Here is a 20,478-nt window from a genome sequence, read left to right on the forward strand (position 1 = left end):
TCCTGGAAGTGTGGCCTGGGTTTTCCTGTCTCCCAGGACAGAACTGTTTCAAGCATCAAGTTCTCTCAGCCTTCAAAACCAGACAGGTGGAGCAGGTTGAGAACTGTGTTTATCTTAGAAGGCTTAGGGTCAGGTCTGCCCCAGAACAGAGCAGAGAGAGGCAGCACGACCCCTAGGATATGATTGTCAGCACATGACCAGAGTTGCCACCAGGTGCAAACCTCCATGTGTCACAGAGATACCTTTGGAAATTCTTAAATTCTTACTTTAAAAAGTAGACAGGGGAGCCTGATGTTCTCTCATGATTTCCCCTTCTGATGTGTGGAAAAGTTATACCAAGCAGTGCCCCAGTTCTCAGTGGACACCTGCTGGGTGTCCTACACATTTAACTCAATCCTGATACGGTCTGCCTAGAGATAGCATCCAATCCCACCGGCTAAGGGCTCAGTCCCATAAAACTGCCCACACTTCAGACACCAATCACAAGTTCAGGTCGTTACCTATGCTTATCACCACTGGCTATAGATTAGAGGTTTCTACACTGCCCCCACCCCCACCCCAGGTTTGAATAATTTGTTAGAGTAGCTTGCAGAACTCGGAGAACATTTACTTAGGTTTACCGGTTTGTTATAAAGGATGTTACATAGGACACAGAACTGCCAAATGAACAGGTACATAGAGTGAGGTCCCGAAGAATACGAGCACAGGAGCTTCTGTCCTCATGGAACTAGAGTGTCACCTTCCTGGCATGTGGAAGCTTTCATCAATGGAAGCTGATCCAACCTCATAGTTTGAGGGTTTTTATAGAGCATTCATCTCTGGCTCCCCTCCACCTTCCCAGAGGTCAGTGGGTGTGGCTGAGAGTTCCAATCCTCTAATCACTGAGTCTGGGCTGACTGACCAGCCCCATCCTGAGGCCCTCCAGGAACCTTGAGCAACGTCACCTCATTAGCATAAACTCAGGTGTACTTCTGAGTAATCAGAAACAATCCTATTGTTACAGACCCTCCTGCCTCATCCTCAGTAAGGGTCCTTCTGCTCTATGCTGTTGAAGCCAAAAGAGAAGACCTAATGCAGTTCAGAAGCAAAGGAAAGCTTCATGCTTTGATCAGAGAATGGAGAGGTGGGAACCTGAAGCCCTAGGCAGCTGGGATTGTTTTTTAGGCAGCAGGAGGAGTGGGTGGAGTTCTCGCCCAGCGGGCACAGCTTCACCCAGATCTGCAGTGCTTGACGCCTGGGCTCCGCCCACGGCGCGCTGCCGCCATCTTGAATCGAATGTTGGGGAGCAGCGGCTTTGCGGTAGGAGCTCCGGTCAGAAGGGCTGGGTGCAAGAGCTCTGCCTGCCGTACTGGTACCCTACAAGCAAATGACACTAGAGGAAGCACAAGGGAAAAAAAGGTTAGACTTTATTACCCAGGTTCTATTTTTATTTCCCAGGAATTGTTAATGAGCTTTGCTGGTGCCTCTATCATTCAGGTAAAGGATCTGGGGGCTTTGTGCCAGGAAGGGGGGTTCAGAGACCAAATCTATTTCTTCTTATACCCCAGTTACTGTGTAACCAAGGGCTCCATCGTCATCAACCTGGAGGACATTAGCAAATTTGTGAATCAGCTTACATGGCTATTGTGAGGGAGAACCATTTGTTAGCTTAAGTAAAACCTGAATTAATTGCTGTTGTCTGTCTGTGAAAATATTGAGTAAGGAGGCCTTTAGTACATATTTAAAAAAGGTGAAAATTTAACAGACTCATGAAATTTAAGACTCTTTTTTGTTCTCCCATAGTAGTTAGGGCAGTCATAAAAGCAGACTCTTGATCTGAATGATGATACAGGAAAAAAATTATAGTTTCAAATGAATGATTTTGCAAAGGTTTTTTTTCCCTTCTATCTCTGAACAAATGAGGTATGTCGTAGGCTGCATAAACAAGACTAGAAAATGCAGCTAAAGGTGACTCTGTGAAGTTTTTTTATTTGTTTTTTGTTTTGTTTATTTCATTTTTCCCTGCTTTTGTGTGACTTTGGAAGAAACAGTCCTAGAAAGCCTTATGAGAATAGTTAGGGGAAGATGTAAAAGTTTTGTACTTTTTGTGGGTTAACGTATTAGGGAATGAAGATCATTGGCTTGTTGTGACCTGTGTTAATGCTGACACTAACTTTCCTAAAGTTTTAGTTTGTTTGGTTCCCTGTCCATATTTTCAACTCCTGAATATGTACTGTCCAAAGTCATTTACTTTGGTTTGAAATCATACATGTGATGTCAGTTATTAACTTAGAAAGCATGTTTTGATGAAAGTGTTTATTGATACTAGCACATGCAGAAGAATCTTTGTTGAAGAAACAATACTATCTCTTCTTTGAAGATTTGAATGTAGAACTAATCAGGGCTCCCAGTGTGAGCCTGAGCATCTTGAGCTGAACTGAGCAATCTTCCTAGGCTGTGTTTTCAGGGACCCTCCCGCAAACAAAGGGGGGTTTCTTTTCCCCTTTTATAGCCTTCTGAGAGCCAAGTGGAATCTGTCACATAATTGTTTCCATAAGGAGAGGCCTCATTCTGTGGCTGAATCCTTTATGCCCTCATGTCCCTGAGCTTGCCTTTCCGGAGAACAACATGCAGAAAGTCAGTGGCACAGCCCAAAACCTCCTACAAAAGACAGAAGAAAATAGAGTCCCAACATTTAGATAAAAAAAGAGGCAAATAGGATAGTTACATTTAGATGTATAGATCGGGCTACTGGTTAACACCATCAAACAATGTTAATGTATTTATCCTGGTATTTAGTTCACTATTTTAGGGTAAAGTTTTCGTTGTTATAATAGTGGATAAATTTACTTAGTATTTTCTATTTTCCTAGAGGGTAATATGTGTGTTTATATCCTCTTTACCCATGTTTAAACCTAAATACACACCCCCACACACACACCCACACCACACATATACATAAAAAAGATATGTATACATATGTGTGTGTATACAGAATGGTATATATGTATACATGTATGTATATTATATCTATACATATGAATTTTCATATTTAAAATATAACAGAATTCTCAGGACTTCCAATAAGGCTTACAGAAAGAATGCTTATGATTTGTAATGTCTTTTATACCTATAGCATGATACATTTTTCTTTAAAATGCTAACTTTTCATATGCAAGTAATATATGTTTACTGTGGAGCATTTGGGAGATATAGAAAAGTACAAAGAAGAAAATTAAAATCACATAAAACCACTATGTCAAGAAAACCACTATTACTATTGGGATTTTTTTAGCGGGCTACTTTTTTTTTTTTTCCCTTTTGGTCACAACAACAGCATGTGGAAATTCTCAGGCCAGGGATCAAACCCACAGCAGGGACCCAAGCTGCTGCAGTGACAACACAGAATCCTTAACCTGCTAAGCCTCAGGAGAACTCTTAGCAAGCTACTTTTTAATTTTGATTGTCTTCAACTTATTATCCTTTAAGATGAAGGTGTTATCTCTATGTGAAACAAACAAATTATGGCAGTTGTGGTTTCTTTGTTTTGGTATTTTAAGATAATGCACATTTCATTTTTGCTTGTTCAAAAAATTTCCTTCTCTGAAGTACGTGACCATCCTCTATCCTCCATCTATTCATCCACAATCCATTCATCTATCTGTCCATCTATCCTTCCTAGTGGTACTTACAGATCTTCAAGGATTTTCTTCAGTTTCCTTTGGGATTTTGTTTCAATAGATATTCTTATCTGACCAGTCTTTTGCATCATCCTGGGTCTTCCCAAATTCTGTTTTGACAAGGTATTAAAATACTATTGATAATGTGTTTCCTTGGTGTTCTTTTTTTCCCACTGTCTTCTCTCACCACCAGTCCTTTAGAGACTCATCTGAATGGCTTGAATTATGATGTTACTATTCAACCCTTTTAACCTGTTACTCTGAGTTTTCCTTTCTGAGTACTGTCTATAGTCCATCCACCCAAAGCCTTCATGTCAGTTCACCTCCATCAAGATCTTTTCATCTTTGTCCCCATCTTTAACGTCCCTTTTATAATCACTGTCTCCCATCTGATTTGGGCACAGGACGTCGGTCCTGTGAACTATGTTCTATGCCATACCTTCAGATTATTGACTTTGTCCTTGTCCAAGTCCAGATCAATGTAAATAACTCTTTTCCCTTTCTTTGACAATGCCAAAAGAAATCTAATGATTTTATTGATTCATAATTTTTTCTTTTTATTTATTTGCTTGTTATTTCTGCAGTACAATTTTTTTTCAACTGTACAACATGGTGACCCAGTTATACATACATGTACACATTCTATTTTCTCACATTATCATGCTCCATCATAAGTGACTAGACATAGTTCCCAGTGCTATACAGCAGGATCTCATTGCTAATCCATTCCAAAGGCAATAGTCTGCATCTATTAACCCCAAACTCCCAATCCACCCCACTCCTTCCCCCACCCCCTTGGCAACTACAAGTCTATTCTCCAAGTCCATGATTTTCTTTTATGTGGGAAGGTTTGTTTGTGCCTTATATTAGATTCCAGATACAAGTGATATCATATGGTATTTGTCTTTCTCTTTCTGACTTACTTCACTCAGTTCGAGAGTCTCTAGTTCAATCCATGTTGCTGCAAGTGGCATTATTTCGTTCTTATTTATGGCTGAGTAGTATTCCATTGTGTATATATATCACGTCTCAATCCATTCATCTGTCATTGGACATTTGGGTTGTTTCCATATATTGGCTATTGTGAATAGTGCTGCAGTGAACATGCAGGTGCATGTGTCTTTTTTAAGGAAAGTTTTGTCCGGATAGATGCCCAAGAGTGGGATTGCTGGGTCATACGGTAGTTCTATGTATAGATTTATAAGGTACCTCCATACAGTTCTCCATAGTGGTTGTACCAGCTTACATTCCCACCAACAGTTCAGGAGGGTTCCCTTTTCTCCATGCCTTCTCCAGCATTTGTTATTTGCAGACTTGTTAATGATGACCATTCTGACTGGTGTGAGGTGGTATCTCATGGTAGTTTTGATTTGCATTTCTCTAATAATCAGGGATGTTGAGCATTTTTTCATGTGCTTGTTGGCCATCTGTACATCTTCTTTGGAGAAATGTCTATTCAGGTCTTTTGCCCATTTTCCAACTGGGTGGTTGGCTTTTTTTTGCTGTTGAGTTGTATAAGTTGCTTGTATATTCTAGAGATTAAGCCCTTGTCAGTTGCATCATTTGAAACTACTTTCTCCCTTTTTGTAAGATGACTTTCTGTTTTCCTTTTGGTTTCCTTTGCTGTGCCAAAGCTTGTCAGTTTGATTAGGTCCCTTTGGTTTATTTTTGCTTTTATTTCTGTTGCTTTGGAAGACTGACCTGAGAAAACATTTGTAACGTTGATGTCAGAGAATATTTTGCCTATGTTTTCTTCCAGGAGTTTGATGGTGTCTTGTCTTATATTTAAGTCTTTAGGCCATTTTGGGTTTATTTTGGTGCATGGTGTGAGGGTGTGTTCTAGTTTCATTGATTTGCATGCAGCTGTCCAGGTTTCCCAGCAAGAAAACTGGGAAAGAAAAGACTATCTTTTTCCCATTTTATGTTCTTGGCTCCTTTGTCAAAGATTAATTGACCATGGGTGTCTGGGTTTATTTCTGGGTTCTCTATTCTGTTCCCTTGGTTTATATGTCTGTTTTGGTACCAGTACCACACTGTCTTGATGACTGTGGCTTTGTAATATTGCCTGAAGTCTGGGAGAGTTATGTCTCCTGGTTGGTTTTTTGTTTCTCAGGATTTCTTTGGCAATTCTGGGTCTTTTGTGGTTCCATACACATTTTTGGATTGTTTGTTCTAGTTCTGTGAAAAATGTCAAGGGTAATTTGATAGGGATTGCATTGAATCTGTAGATTGCTTTGGGTGGTATGGCCATTTTACAGTATTTTTCCAATCCAGAAACATGGACTATCTTTCTATTTCTTTACGTCTTCTTTAATTTCCTTGATTAATGTTTTATAGTTCTCAGCATATAAGTCCTTTATCTCCTTTGTCAGGTGTAGTCCCAGATATTTGATTTTTTGTGGTGCAATTTTAAAAGGTATTATGTTTTTGTATTCCTTTTCTAATATATCATAGTTAGTATAGAGAAATTTGATTTCTGAATGTTAATCTTATATCCTGCTACTTTCCTGAATTTGTTGATCAGTTTGAGTAGTTTTGGGGTTGAGTCCTTAGGGTTTTCTATATATACTATCATGTCATCTGCATACTTTGACAGTTTTACCTCTTCTCTTCCTATTTGGATGCTTTTTATTTCTTTTGTTTGTCTGATTGCTGTGGCTAGGACTTCCAGTACTATGTTGACTAACAGTGGTGAGGGCAGACATCCTTGTCTTGTTCCAGACTTCTGTGGGAAGGCTTTCAGCTTTTTTCCATTGAGTATTATATTTGCTGTGGGTTTTTCATAAATGGCTTTTATTATGTTAAGGTGCGTTCCCTCTATACCCACTTTGGTAAGAGTGTTGGTCATGAATGGATGTTGGACTTTGTCAAATGCTTTTGCTGCATCTATTGAGATGATCATGTGGTTTTTGATGTTTCTTTTGTTAATGTGGTTATGATGTTGATTGATTTGTGTATATTGAACAATCCTTGTGCACCTGGAATGAATCCCACCTGGTCGTGGTACATGAACTTTTTTATATGTTGTTGGGTTCTGATGGCTAAAATTTTGTTGAGAATTTTTGCGTCTATATTCATAAAAGACATTGGCTTATAGTTTTCTTTTTTGGTGGTATCTTTGTCTGGTTTTGGAATTAGGGTGATGATGGTGTCATAGAATGTCTTGGAGAGTGTTCTTTCTTCTTCAACCTTTTGAAATAGTTTAATCTGGATGGGCACCAGATCCTCTTTGTATGTTTGGTAGAATTCGCCTGTGAAGCCATCTGGTCCTGGACTTTTATTTGTAGGGAGTGTTTTTAATGACATACTCAATTTCATTTCTAGTGATCGGTCTGTTCAGTTCATCTACTTCTTGATTCAGTTTTGGAAGGCTGTAAATCTCTAGAAAGTTGCACATTTCTTCCAGGTTGTCTAATTTGTTGGCATACAGTTGTTCATAGTATTCTCTCATGGTTTTTTGTATTTCTGTAGTATCCTTTGTGACTTCTCCTTTTTCATTTCTTATTTTGTTTATTTGGGTTTTTTCTCTCCTCTTCTTGGTGAGTCTAGCCAGAGGTTTGTCAATTTTGTTTACCTTTTCAAATAACCAGCTCTTGGTTTTATTGATTTCTTCTATTTTTTTAATCTCTATTTTATTGATTTCCTTTTTGATCTTTATGATTTCCTTCCTTCTACTGACTTTAGATTTTGTTTTTTCTTCTTTTTCTAGATGGTGGGTTGAATTGTCAATTTGAGATCTTTCTTCTCTTTTTGAAAGGCCTATATTGCTATGAATTTCCCTCTGAGCACTGCTTTTGTGACATCCCATAGATTTTGAGTGGTTGTGTCTTCATTATCATTTGTCTTGAGGTATTTTTTAATTTCCTTCTTGACTTCCTCATTGACCCATTGGTTTTTTAGTAGCATGTTGTTTAGTCTCCATGTAGCCAGTTTTTTCTCATTTCTTTTCCTGTGGTTGATTTCTAGTTTCATGCCGTTGTGGTCAGAGAAGATACTTGAAATAATTTATGTACTCTTAAATTTGTTGAGGTTAGCTTTGTGCCCTAGTATGTTATCAATTCTTGAGAATGTCCCATGTGCACTTGAGAAGAATGTATATTCTGATTTTTTTGGATGTAATGTCCTGAAAATGTCCATTATATCTAACTTTTCTATTGTGTCCTTTAGGATCTCTGTTGCCTTATTGATGTTCTGTCTAGATGATCTGTCCATTGATGTTCAAGTCTCCTACTATGATTGTATTCCCATCAATTTCTCCTTTTATGTCTATTAGTATTTGTTGGAGGTATCTGGGTGCTCCTATATTAAGGGCATATGTATTGACGATTGTAATATCCCCTTCTTGAATGGATTCTTTAACCATTAAATAGTGTCCTTCTTTGTCTTTCTTTATGGCCTTCGTTTTAAAGTATATTTTGTCTGATACGAGCATTGCAACTCCTGCTTTCCTGTCTTGTCTGTTGGCATGAAATATCTTTTCCCATCCCCTCACTTTCAAACTATATGTGTCCTTTGCTCTAAGGTGAGTTTCTTGTAGACAGCAGATTGGAGGTTTTTGATTTTTTATCCAATCTGCCACTCTGTTTCTTTTGATTGCAGCATTTAGTCCATTGACATTTAAGGTGATTATTGATAGATACATATTTATTGCCATTTTAAACCTTGTTTTCCAGTTGATTCTATGTTTCTCTTTTCTTCTTTTGTGGGTTGGATGGTTTCCATTTATTTTATACTTGAGTACTTTTCAGTTTTTGTGAATGTAATGTTTGGTTTTGATTTGTGGTTGCCATGTTTTTTAAGCACGTTAAGCACTTCCTATATCTGCTTGCCCTATAGATAGGCTCAAACATATCATTAAAATAAAAAGAAAAGAATCTGTATTTTCTTATTTTCCTTCCCCACATTGTTTGATTTTGATACCTTTTTTTTTTTTTTTAACATCTTCATGTTTATATCTGTATGCTGGCTTATTTAAGTGACTGCTTTCCAATTGTGGTTTCCTCCATCCTAATTCTTCTTTTTCTCTTTTCTCTCCTCCCCTTTTTTTTTTTAATTTAGAGAATCCCTTTCAGTATTTATTTTAGAATGGGTTTAGTATTGCTGTACTCTTTTAGCTTTTGTCTGTTGGAGAAATTCTTTATTTCCCCTTCTACTTTAAATGATATTCTTGCTGGATGGAGTATTCTAGGTTGCAAGTTTTTGCAGTTTAAATATATCTTGCCGCTCCCTTCTGGCCTGTAGTGTTTCTGTAGAGAAATCAGCTGATAGCCTTATAATTAACGCTTTGCTTTTCTCTTGCTGCCTTTAGAATCATCTTGTTATCTTTAACTTTTGCCATTTTTATTATAATATGTCTTGATGTGGGCCTGTTTGGGTTCAACTTGTTTGGGGCCCTCTGTGCTTCCTGTATCTTGATATCAGTATCCTTTAGATTTGGAAAGTTTTCAGCCATAATATCTTCAAATATATTTTTAATACCCTCTTTTTCTTTTCCTCTGGAATTCCTACTATGCATAGATTGGCCCACTTTATATTATCCCATAGGTCTCTTATATGCTTTCATGTTCTTTCATTTGGTTTTCTGTCTGCTGTCCTGACTCTGATTTCCATTATTCTATCTTCCATGTCACTAATTTGTTCCTCTGCATTGCTTATTCTGATGTTTATTGCCTTTAGCTCAGTTTGTATCTCTGCAAATGAATTTTCTAGTTTTGCTTGGCTCTTCCTTATATTTTCTCGTTCCTTTCTAAAGGAATCTGCATTACTGTTCATATCCTCTCTCAATTCCTTCAGTATTTTCACTGTCTTCCTTTTGAACTCAATGTCTGTCAGACTGCAGAGGTCTGTTTCATTGTTGAATGCTTTAGGTGAATTCTCTTGTTCCTTTAATTGGGAATGGTTTCTGTGCTTCTTCATCTTGCTTGTGTTTTTCTTTTTCTGTGAGTTTGGGGAAGACAAACTGTAGTATTGTAAGGTTACTTCTGTGCAAGAATAACATTTGTATTCTTTGGGGGCTTTACTATTTATTTTTGGTGTGGGAGTTTGAATATTTGCTGTCTCTTTCTTTGGTGTGAGCAGGCTGTTGTTCCCAGGATGCTCAGTGTGTTTTCAGGGAGAAGGAGGCAATGGGTAGGGCCAGCAGTCAGGCTTTCAACAGCAGCAAGGACCTGCAGGAAGGTGGAAGAGGCTACTCCTAGTTGCAGGGCCCTGGGAAGTGGTAATGAGCTCTAGGCAGATCTTCAAGGTGACCAGAGCATTTGGCAATAGCAGCAGCAGTGTGTGAGTTCCCAGGGGAGTGAGAGCAACAACAGCTTGTGTTTGATTGCAATGCCCTCCTCTGAGGTGATTGGAACTGCAAGTGGTGCCTGTTCAGGGACCCCTATTGGGAGCAGGCCATGACCATCTCTAGAGTCAGTGATAACTGTGGTGGTTTGCCGCCCTCCCGCCACCTCTAGGCATGATGAAACAACCCGCCTCACTTAGCCCACATATGAGGTGCTGTACAGACTGCTCCTAGTTGCAGGATCCTGGGAAGTAACAGGGATCAGGCGTGTGGGTACTGCCTAGAATGTTTGGCGGTGGCAACAGCAGGGCGGGTGTGTTCCTGGGGATGCGAGAGCACCAACAGGTGGTGTTTAGTCACAATCCCTCTTCTGTGGCACCCTTTAGGTGAATGGGGCTGCAAGTGATTTTTGTTCAGGTATCCACATGCACGTCTGGAGTCAGGGATAAATGCAGGGATTTGCCCCTGTTGCCTGCAGGCAGTGCAAGAAGCACTCTGTCCCACTTAGCCCACGCAGGAGGTGCTGCACCAGCTGCTGCTAGTTGTAGGATCTTGGGAAAGGACAGTGACCAAGTGTCTGGCTGCTGCCCAGAATGTTTGGCAGTGGCAGCTGCAGGGTGGGTGTGTTCCCAGGGGAATGAGAGCAATAGCGTATGGTGCTTGGCTGCAGTGCCCTCTTTTTTCTTTTTTGCCAACCCCTGAGGTGACTGGGGTCACTGGTGGATCCCACTCACAGGCCCCCAGTGGTGGCAAGCCACTCTTCTCTCTGGCCTCTGAGACAACTGCCGCAGTCTGTCCCTGCCACCTGTAGATCGTGCAGGAGGCACCACACCACACTTAGCCCCTTTATGCCCTTAGCCCACACAATAGGTGCTTGGCCACTGGTAGCCTGCTCAAGAAGCACCTAATCTCCCCTAAACGAGCAAGAGGCTTCTTGCCACCCATAGCCTCCATAGAATTGCCTAGCCCTTTAAGCCTTCATGCTCCAGAGCAGGGAGTTTCCTATGGCAGCCCACCCCTCCTCTCCCCTCCCTTCCCCAACAATGGCACCTTGCCTCTCCTTCGGGTCCGGACCTTCTCCCAGGTTCCCTCTGCCATGGTGTTCCCCTCCTTAGCTGGTGGCGCACTGCTCCTTAACCCCTCATGCTATCCTCAGTTCTCTCCCCGGGTCTGCCCTTGGAGTCTGAGTCTCAGTGCCCAGCCCCCGGCCAGGCATCTCAGGCTGTGGTTTTTGAGCCAGTGGTTCAGATGATCTGTGAGGCTCTCACTCTACTTTGCTGTTCTCAGTCCAGCTGATGCGCTTTTCTCGGCAACTTTGAGGTCCCTCGGACTTGACTGATCTTTCGTCAGTTAGGTGGCTTCCCAGGATGGGAGTTCCTTTTCTCCTTCACAGCTCCAAATGCTAGTCCTGTCCTGATTCCTTTTCTCTCTCTTTTTTTCTTTTGTTCTACCCAGTTATGTCAAAAGTTTCTTGCCCTTTTTGGAGGTTTAAGTTCTTCTGCCAGCATTCAGTTGATGTTCTGTGCGAGTCGTTTTACATGTAGATGTGTTTTTTTGACGTGTTTGTGGGAGAAGGTGCACCTGACCTCTTACTCCTCTGCCATATTGCTCCGCCTCCGCTGATTGATAAAAATATATGATTTCTGGTCTCAGCTGAACTTTTAAAAAGCTGCTGAAAATAACTTTTTAATGGCAAGTTAACGTCTTCCCTTTTTGGTACAGTTGCTGCTCCATGTCTGAGGTACAACTAACCATGGATGGAAAGTATTTGAAAAAAAAAGTCCAGAAAGTTCCAGAGAGGGATATCTGAGGGATAAGTATTTTATCACCTCTTTAAATAACCAAATTTGTCTTTAGCCTCCTTTCTTTTAAAGGGTAGCCTGCAAGGTCATGCACGACAATCCGGTATGGTGAAAAAATTTTGGACTTTGGAATTTTCTCATGTAGAATTCTGGCTCCAACATTTACCATCTGTGTGACCTTGGCCAGTTGATTTAGTCCTTTTAAAGTTTCATTTCTTTATTTTGAAACCTTACTTTATTTGATTTTTCAGGAAAATGCAGTGACATAATCATGTTCAAAGAGCTCAGAACACAGTAGATCCTCAGTTGAAGCTATTATTGTTTTTATTATGTAGCAGTGCTTCAAAATTCCTTTTCCATTTAGTTTCAAGTTTATATCTTTGTCCTTTCTTATCCCTTCCTTATTTATTTGGAGAAGATATAGCAGCTCCTTTCAAGACGAGCTCCTAGGACTACAAACTCCATCCTGGACCATTTTTCCAACTTATTCTTTTTTTGCATCTTCATTTTGGGTAGCTAGACATCTTTCTCATGTGAACATCCAGTATCTCTCAATTTTTTCTTTTCAACAATACTTTTTGAAAATAGGTCTATTCATAACTCACAGATGTACTTTTTTCACACAGTCCGCTGTTGCATGGCATCTCTTTACTGAAACTGCATGTAAAAGTTCTCAGTGACTCCTGATTGGTAATTTCAGTTGGGGGTGGGCCTCAGTTTTCAGCCCAACTCCAATATTACATCCTTGGAAGCAAGAGGGGAATGTTGCCATTATCATACTTCTATGAGACTTTATTTCTACTCATACAAAGGCATTGTCACATTCTGTTGTTGTGGTGTTCTGTCTGTCTCACCTGATGGATGACTGGAGGTCTAGAAGAGAGAGAATGGGCTTTATTCCTAAACTGATGGATAAACACACATATATGCGCGCACACACACACACACACACCCTTATTGACGCCAAAGACTGTGGTTTCAGAGGAAAATTGACATAAAAAGTATTGCACTTGTGTACATCCTGAGGTTCCTAAATGCTAAGAATGGGCATCTTTCATGTTTAGTGAGTGTTAGCAAAACATTTCTGACATTGCCATTAGCCAACCAGTCAGCAAATATTTATTTATTGACAGTGCTAGATACTGTCATGAGTAATGGGAATTCGGTTCTGAATAAGACTTAAGATAGACACAGTCTCTGCCTTTGGGGCTGGTTGAAGATTCAAAGATTTGAATTCTGTATGTGTATGCCTCCCCATATGACATATTAAACACTTGAATTTTTACAGTTTCACAATTAGAACTCTTTGGAGGAGAGAGTTACCCCAGAAATTTCTATAATTTTTCACTTGGGTAGAAAATATCTTTCTTTCCAACCTCATCTGGAGCCAGGGATTGATTTAGTGAATTCAATTTAAATTTCAATAAGTATTTTTGACTTCTACATAAAAATGATTGCATAATATGGGATGTACTTATTATTTAAATACTGAATACCTGTAAACTTAGTGAAGCCCGTGCATTAAGGTTTTGTGCAGATGGCATAGGTCTAGAAGGGAGTCATAAGCACTGGGAAAACATATCCAGATTGGAAAGTTTTACTTTTTTAAGGTCCTCTGTTTATAACAAATTATGGAAAAAAATCTCTACTTTGAAAGGATGAGCTTTAAAAATAGTCTTTAAAAATATATATGTATAAACAGAAGTAGTCTATCATTGCTTCAAATCTCAATATGTGATTTTTCCATTCTGAGATTTTTATTCTGAGATTCCTGTATATATGTATGAATATATATATATTTCATAACGCAGTAGCCTGCTATTTATTGAACAAGAAATACATTTGAAATATTCTTATAAAAATGATTATGTAACTTCTGAAAAACTGAGTATCCTACTTTGAAAATATTTAAGACAATGTAACGCATTATTGGGACAAGATGATACTTTGCAGTTTGTTTTGAAACAGTTGTTGTTGATGGACCACAGAACATTAATCATTGCCACTGTTTTTTTTTTAATCAGAAAAGAAATATGATATGATCACCTCCAACCAAAGTGCTGGAAGAACTTAAGCCACTGTTATCTTCCAGTTGCTAGCTATGAATGAATGTCAGTATTATCAGGTACACTTTAACTAAACCGTGACCCTTTTACTATTATTTCTATGTTGCCCATACTTTTATTCTCTTTTGCCCTCTCTTTGCTTTTTGGTTCCACTTTTTCGGCAGCTTGGGAAGAGCAAGGTTTTTCTGAGACTTTGGCCACTGAGACCTAGGGATGATGACTAAGGGAACTGTCTTTTTCACTTCTGACTCACAACAGCTTAAAGAAAGTCTGATGCCTTACACATGCTCAGCAGCTATCTTGTAAGACAGGATGGGGAGGCATGATTGCTCCATTGCTTTTTAAGTCTTTGTAGTTCCCATAGACTGAGACTATGGTGCTTTCCCATTTGAAGGGTACCTTCTCCATTCTCCTGCATCCATTAGCAAGAGAAGATGGCCATCCCATGATTCCATAGAGACTACCTGAGGCTCTGAGAGTGGCCCCTTAGGGAGATTATGGCTTTGATGAAGTTATTTTCAGTTTTCTTAGACCGATTCCTACCCCGCTTCTTAAACCAATTACTTTCTTCTTTGCCTATGCTTTCTGTATCTTCATTTGCTTCTTAAATCTCAAAAAGATTTTTCAGGAAATTTTGAACTAAACTAAAGGAGTAGCTCCCTAACTCATTTACTCACAGGCATTGCCCTTGGGGTGGGGAAGAAAATGATTGCAGCCAATTAGTTTTTCCTGGAACCTCTTGAAATCAGTCAAGTCATGCCACTGAACCCTCTACCAAAAGATTAGACAAGATCTGAAACTGAATAAAATATTGTTTGTTGCTGGACAAGGGAAATTCCACAGGGACATGGAGTGGGATTTTCCTAATTTATTAACATTTTTAAAATGACTATAACAAAGAGTCTTTAAATTACTTGTACACAAGTTCATTTTCTCTTTAACTCAAAGCCCCTGCTTCCGCTGCTACACCCACACCCAGGCACACTCATGCTCACACAAGCATATACTTCTTATGTATGTTTTACAGCATCACTGCCTTCTGGCTCCCTGTTGAACCTATTCAGATATTTGGGCAAGGGTCCAGGCTGGAAATGCACCCCTTACCCACAGTTTATTGAATCAGGATTCTCAGACCAGGGGCTGTTTGTCTCTGATAGAAAATGCCAGACATCAGGTCTATGACGTACCTAGAAAAAAGCTGGGAGATATCCTCTTCACATAACTGGCTTGTAGAAAATAATTTGCCCCAGACATTTTCATCTTTGAAAGAGTGTGGATTTATAGGTTTGATTTCTTAATCAGGGTGAACTTTTGTTAATGTTTCATGGCTTGGATATATATGGTCGTGCCATGGACCCAGTGGTGATATTAGTAATAAAGACAATATTATTAATATCACTACATCAATATAAAAAGAGTTATAGAGTTAACATTTGTAAGGAAAAAAAAAAAAAAAGAAAGAAAGAAAAATCCCAAGTTAACAGTTGCCTTCACTGCCATTAACTTAGTCATTGGCAATGTTTTATGTACTCATAGTTTATGTACCAGGACTAGTATTTGGCAAGAATAATCAAAGACACACACAGAAAAAACAAGTTGCTTCTTTTTCTCATTTTCTTCTTCTTTTTTTTTTTTTCTTCTTTTTTTAGCTTTTCACCTCCTGTCCCCTCCCCACCCTCTCCCCACCCCCCCGCCCTGGTCTCCTTCCAATGAAATTTTATTATTTCTTTGAAATTCTGAATCAGCCTCCGGGGGTAGATGGGGGTCTGTGTCCTTTTAGAGCCAAAGTGCAGCATTTGAACTTTGCTATCACATAACACTTTCTGAGGCTGCTTGTCTGAAATGACTTAATTTGCACTGCAGACTAGCACTGAACCTGCAAATACTCCAAAAAGCCACAGTGAGCCAGGGCAGCAGACCTATTACTAATTTTTTATTAAAATCCCTGAGGCACCCAACCCAGGGCCCCAAAGCAGCTTTAATAATAGACAACATACAGCACATTTTTCTTGTATTGCCATGTAATCAAATCTGAGGCTGCTGTTCACTTTCTTTGTTTTACCTAGAGGACCAGCTTCCAATTTAGTTGTGGCCTACTCTAAACTGATTTTTCATTGTAATTAATGCCTACTTTGGCCTCAGCCACTTACACAACTTTCCATTAGAGGTTTGCAGCCATCCGCTGAGTATTTTACTAAGTTACCCTCACAGACCTGCTATAGCTGCAATTTTGTGAAAGTCTTTCTTTTTATTATTTTTTTCACAAAGAATTTTTAAATTGCTTAGCTAAATAGTTTAAAATTTTTTTTCTTCTTTCTTCTCTCTGTGTTGTACGTATTAAAATATTTGGGCATAGGTCCAATTTGGGGAAAAATACACATATGCACACACACATAACCCTATTCGGCCCCTCTACTGTCCCAACAGCTCCAGCCTTTAAAGCCTTTAAATGGTTTCAGAAAGGCCAGTGGAACTTGTTTATATCTAGGGTCTGCTGTGGCTAATTTTCTGTCTGTTTTGTGCTGTCCATTTCCTCTGAAATAGTACCTGAGGTTTAAAGTTCCTCAGCAGAGGATGTCAGGAGACCTCTGCAAACATTCAGGCGGCAGCCTTCCCACCACTAACCTTAAAAAAGATTATGGCAGTGGGCCCAGGGTCAGATTGAATAGATGAAAAAGTATATGCCATGCCTTTGCTGCTCCCTGAACCTTTCTTTGTTGGCTGAGCTGACATTTCCAGTGACTTTTCCTAGAGCCTTGTTTAGACTGACTTCCTAGAGAATTCTGGATGTTTCCTAGCCATCTTTCCTCAACCCCCCTTTGTCATTACTAAATCACAAAGAAACCTATCAGAAATTAGAGCCTTCTAGCTTTTTGGATGTTCCTCTTTCAACCTGAGGATGTAGTTTTTAAGAGGATCCAGTGAATCAGTGAGGACAACTTTGTGGGGGCAATTCCTTTAAAGACTTTGGCTAAGAATACTCTGAAAAGAAATTATGAGATATTTGTGCAGTTTTTTAACTGTTATATTTTAAGCATTAGTACTTTACCCTTTGGGAGTGATGGGGAGAATCTCATACTTTCCGATAATGAGTAATGGATTTCCTTGTCTTTGGTGATAGAGATTACAAAATTTTGCTAGCCATTGGGTACAGTAATTCTCTTTCTAATCTTTAGTAGTCATTTCTCCTTGGATAACATTTTGCACTGATATATAATGCTGTCAGCCTTTTAAATAACATTTGCAGACTCTTGATCACATCTGCAGTGTGAGTTGAAATTGAAAAGTACACAAAGTCTTTATGCAACCCTCTCTCTATGTTGGGGCTGTCAACAACTGGGTAATGTTTTATGAAGGAGAACACATTTCTAGGTTGGGAAAGGTGAGATCTAGATCTGTTTCCCACCCCGTTGCTTGTTTATTGAACAAATAAGGCCTTCTGGTCCTCATTAGTTGGTTTCCTCATCAGATTTAAGGCAGGTCCTCCTCTCTTTCTCCCAGCAAGGACCCTCAGGTGTCAAAAGGTAACAGAAACACCTATATAAGGCAGTTGATAACCCATTTTTTTTTTTTTTAAGTGGGGACATGTTTCTATTGGTTATCATTTACATAGGAAGGGAGACTGAAATAGACTGATTTGTGTCTGAGGCTTAAGAAATCAGGCGGTGTGCCTATATTCACACCTCATGCATCATATATTTGCATTCATACATATAAATCATCTAAATTCATTTAAATGTAAAGTGACACTGAAAGGAGAGTGGATTTGTAATTCATCAGGTGATATGTTTTCCTTCTAAAGTAAAGGGATCTTATGTAGGGTAGAATATATTGTAGGTTTTGAAGATCAAAAGGAATCTCCACCAAGATCAAGAACCAAATTTCTAAAAGTTTAGTTAAGAAAAATTCTATTTCTTCTATTTTTCTCCAAACTCTTCCTTTTGGGATATATAATCAAAATGTCCTATCCTACCTACTTTCTCCATGTGATACCCAGTCATACCTGGACTCATTGAGCAGCTTCCCCTCCAATCTGCCATTAGCACCTCTCACCTCTTCTTGCCCCAAATATTTCTCCATTGTATACCAAGTGGGTCTGATTTTAATGAACTGCCTGAAATCGAATATCGGAGACTGCCCAATACCAGTTCTGGCAAATAAAGACAGACCTCCTCTTTCCTTTAGAAGCATCAGTATGATTTTATTCCACCCTACTTTCAAGTTAAAACACGAAGCTTGACTCTGGTCTTAGAGTCCCTGAAAAGAGCAGTAGTGATTCTTTTAAGTAGGCATTCCCAAAACGTGTGTAAGTGTAAGATAAAGGTCAGAAGAACATAATCTTTGGGTCATTGATACATATTAGGATTTTCTAACTGAACAATTGTGCATCCTATCAGGTGCCCAACCAAAACATGCATTACCGGCTTCTAAGTGGAATCAGATGGACTTAACACAAGTGCATTTTTTTTTTTTCAATGTGAATGGGATATTTTTCTTGTCTTTTTGACATAAAACATGATGCTAAGTGTTTGACAGGGGTTGTTTGGGTAACTGTGGTTGGCCTGGGCCACGTGGCATAAATGCCAGGGCTGTTCAGAATACTAAATACAATTGCAAGGGCTCATTCACATTAATTGGAATGACTTGGCATCACAAAATATCTGAGCCAAAGGGACTGCAGAGATAATCTAACACAACACCCTCACTTTACAGATGGGGAAAATGAGACCCAGAGAAATGAATAAAATTGCCAAAGTCCCCACAAGCAGTCAGCAAGTCAACTGAGAATAAAACCTAGATGCTTGTAGAATGTTCTTTCCTTTGATCTGTGCAAATAATTCTGAGACTTTCCATCAAAGCCCAACTTTATACCAGAGACAAAAATACTGAATTTTGGGAAAGCAGTTTAAGGTATCACTTAATCTGCATATGCCCAGTACGACTCTCCAAACTATACTGCTAGAGCAGCTGTTTGAAATAGACCAGCCATTTAAAAACTGCAGCTTGATGTGGTAGAGACAAGGGTGTCTGCCCAGCTCAGGCTAAAGGATTCATGGTCTGGACTTTGAAACATAAATGTACTTTGAAATCATCTAGGAGACTATTTAAAATACATATCTCCAGGCCTCTCCTTCTAGAGATAGGAACTCTAGGTCTGAGATGGTGCCAGGTAAGCTCCATTTTATTGAACAATAAATGTTTTTTGCATTGTTCTCTGTTGTCTAAATAAGACAGACAAATTACTGCCTTTATGAACCTTTAAATGTGTATTTCTGTATGTGTTTGAGGAGGCAGGAGAAGTAATCAATGAACACATCAAAGATAAATGTTAAATTCAGACATTGATAGGTGAAAAGAAGATATAATAAATGGATACATCGTTGTGTGGGCCTGCACCTGCTAGAATGGATGGAGATGGCTTTTTTTTTTTTTTTTTGCCATTTCTTGGGCCGCTCCCGGGGCATATGGAGGTTCCTAGGCTAGGGGTCCAATCAGAGCCGCAGCTGCCAGCCTACGCCAAAGCCACAGCAGCGTGGGATCTGAGCCGCGTCTGCAACCTACACCACAGCTCACGGCAACGCCGGATCGTTAACCCATTGAGCAAGGGCATGGATCGAACCCGCAACCTCATGGTTCCTAGTCGGATTCGTTAACCACTGTGCCACGATGGGAACTCCCCGGAGATGGCTTTTTAAGGGCTCCAGTAGGAAGGAAAAACTTGCTATTTGGAGAGCTGATGGAGATATTTCCAACTAGAGGGAACAGTTGTACAAAGACCTGAGCCAGGGACACCCTTGAGGTGAATGAGGGCCATGCAGAAGGAGCAAGTGGGCACAGAGCATGGGTGAGGGAAGAGAAGCAGCCATGAGGTTTGAGGGTGGACAGGAACACGTCCTTCAGCCTGTGGTTTGAAGTGTGAAATCAGAGTGTGGATTCCTTTCTAACTGATGAGCAATTATTGAGTGGCTGTTAGCAGGGGAATGATATGGATCCAATTTATGCTGTAAAAAGATGCAGCTGAACAGGTGTCACAGGTAATTCTAATTCAGGGGATCCTCAGACACATATTTTGAAACACTCAACTCACCTGTGATCTTTAGTAATGTTTTACCTTTCTGGGTTTCAGTTTTCTTAAAAAATTTAATTTCTGGCCATATCTATATTACAGGATGGTAGAAGTCAAGTGTTCCCTTGGGGATACTGTGCAAAAGTAAATTTAGAAAACTTGATTATTCATTTTGCTTAACTTTTGTCTCAATAGCCAAGCTGGGAGACAGTTGACTAGGAGATAATTCAGATTTTGGCCACTGGGTTGGAAAAGTCATAGGCTGCAGAACACCCACTTGTAACCAACTTATTTTTCTTCTTTCCAGTATTTATTGTAAGTGGATTTCCCTTTGTGTGTGCGTGTTTGAGACAGATGGCAACTTTACAGCATGATGTTAGAGGAAAAAGTGTTTGGAAAGGGAATAAGGAAGGCAAACAAGAAAAGCAAGCTTTGAATAAGCAAATTTTCTTAAAAGGAATATATTCTGGGACAGTTTATTTTTGTGATCTGCCTGGAATTTGGGGACAATGTGCTAGAATTCTCTTTTTGCCTTGAGCTGGCAAGCAGCCTAAAAAAGGTGGGGACTTGGAAGAGAGACACAGTGTTTCTATTAAAATAA

The 20,478-nt window shown here is 39.6% G+C and overlaps 1 long non-coding RNA gene across 1 annotated transcript in view; it reads left to right on the forward strand.

Annotated features, from left to right (window-relative positions):
• The window catches only part of LOC102158999, a 32,826-nt gene continuing 12,554 nt past the window's right edge, over positions 207 to 20,478 (forward strand). Inside the window, exon 1 of the long non-coding RNA XR_002342708.1 lies at positions 207 to 1,398. This is a non-coding gene — a long non-coding RNA (uncharacterized LOC102158999). The remainder of the gene's footprint in view (positions 1,399 to 20,478) is intronic.

The sequence above is a fragment of the Sus scrofa genome, chromosome 3, assembly GCF_000003025.6.
Source record: "Sus scrofa isolate TJ Tabasco breed Duroc chromosome 3, Sscrofa11.1, whole genome shotgun sequence".
NCBI lineage: Eukaryota > Metazoa > Chordata > Mammalia > Artiodactyla > Suidae > Sus > Sus scrofa.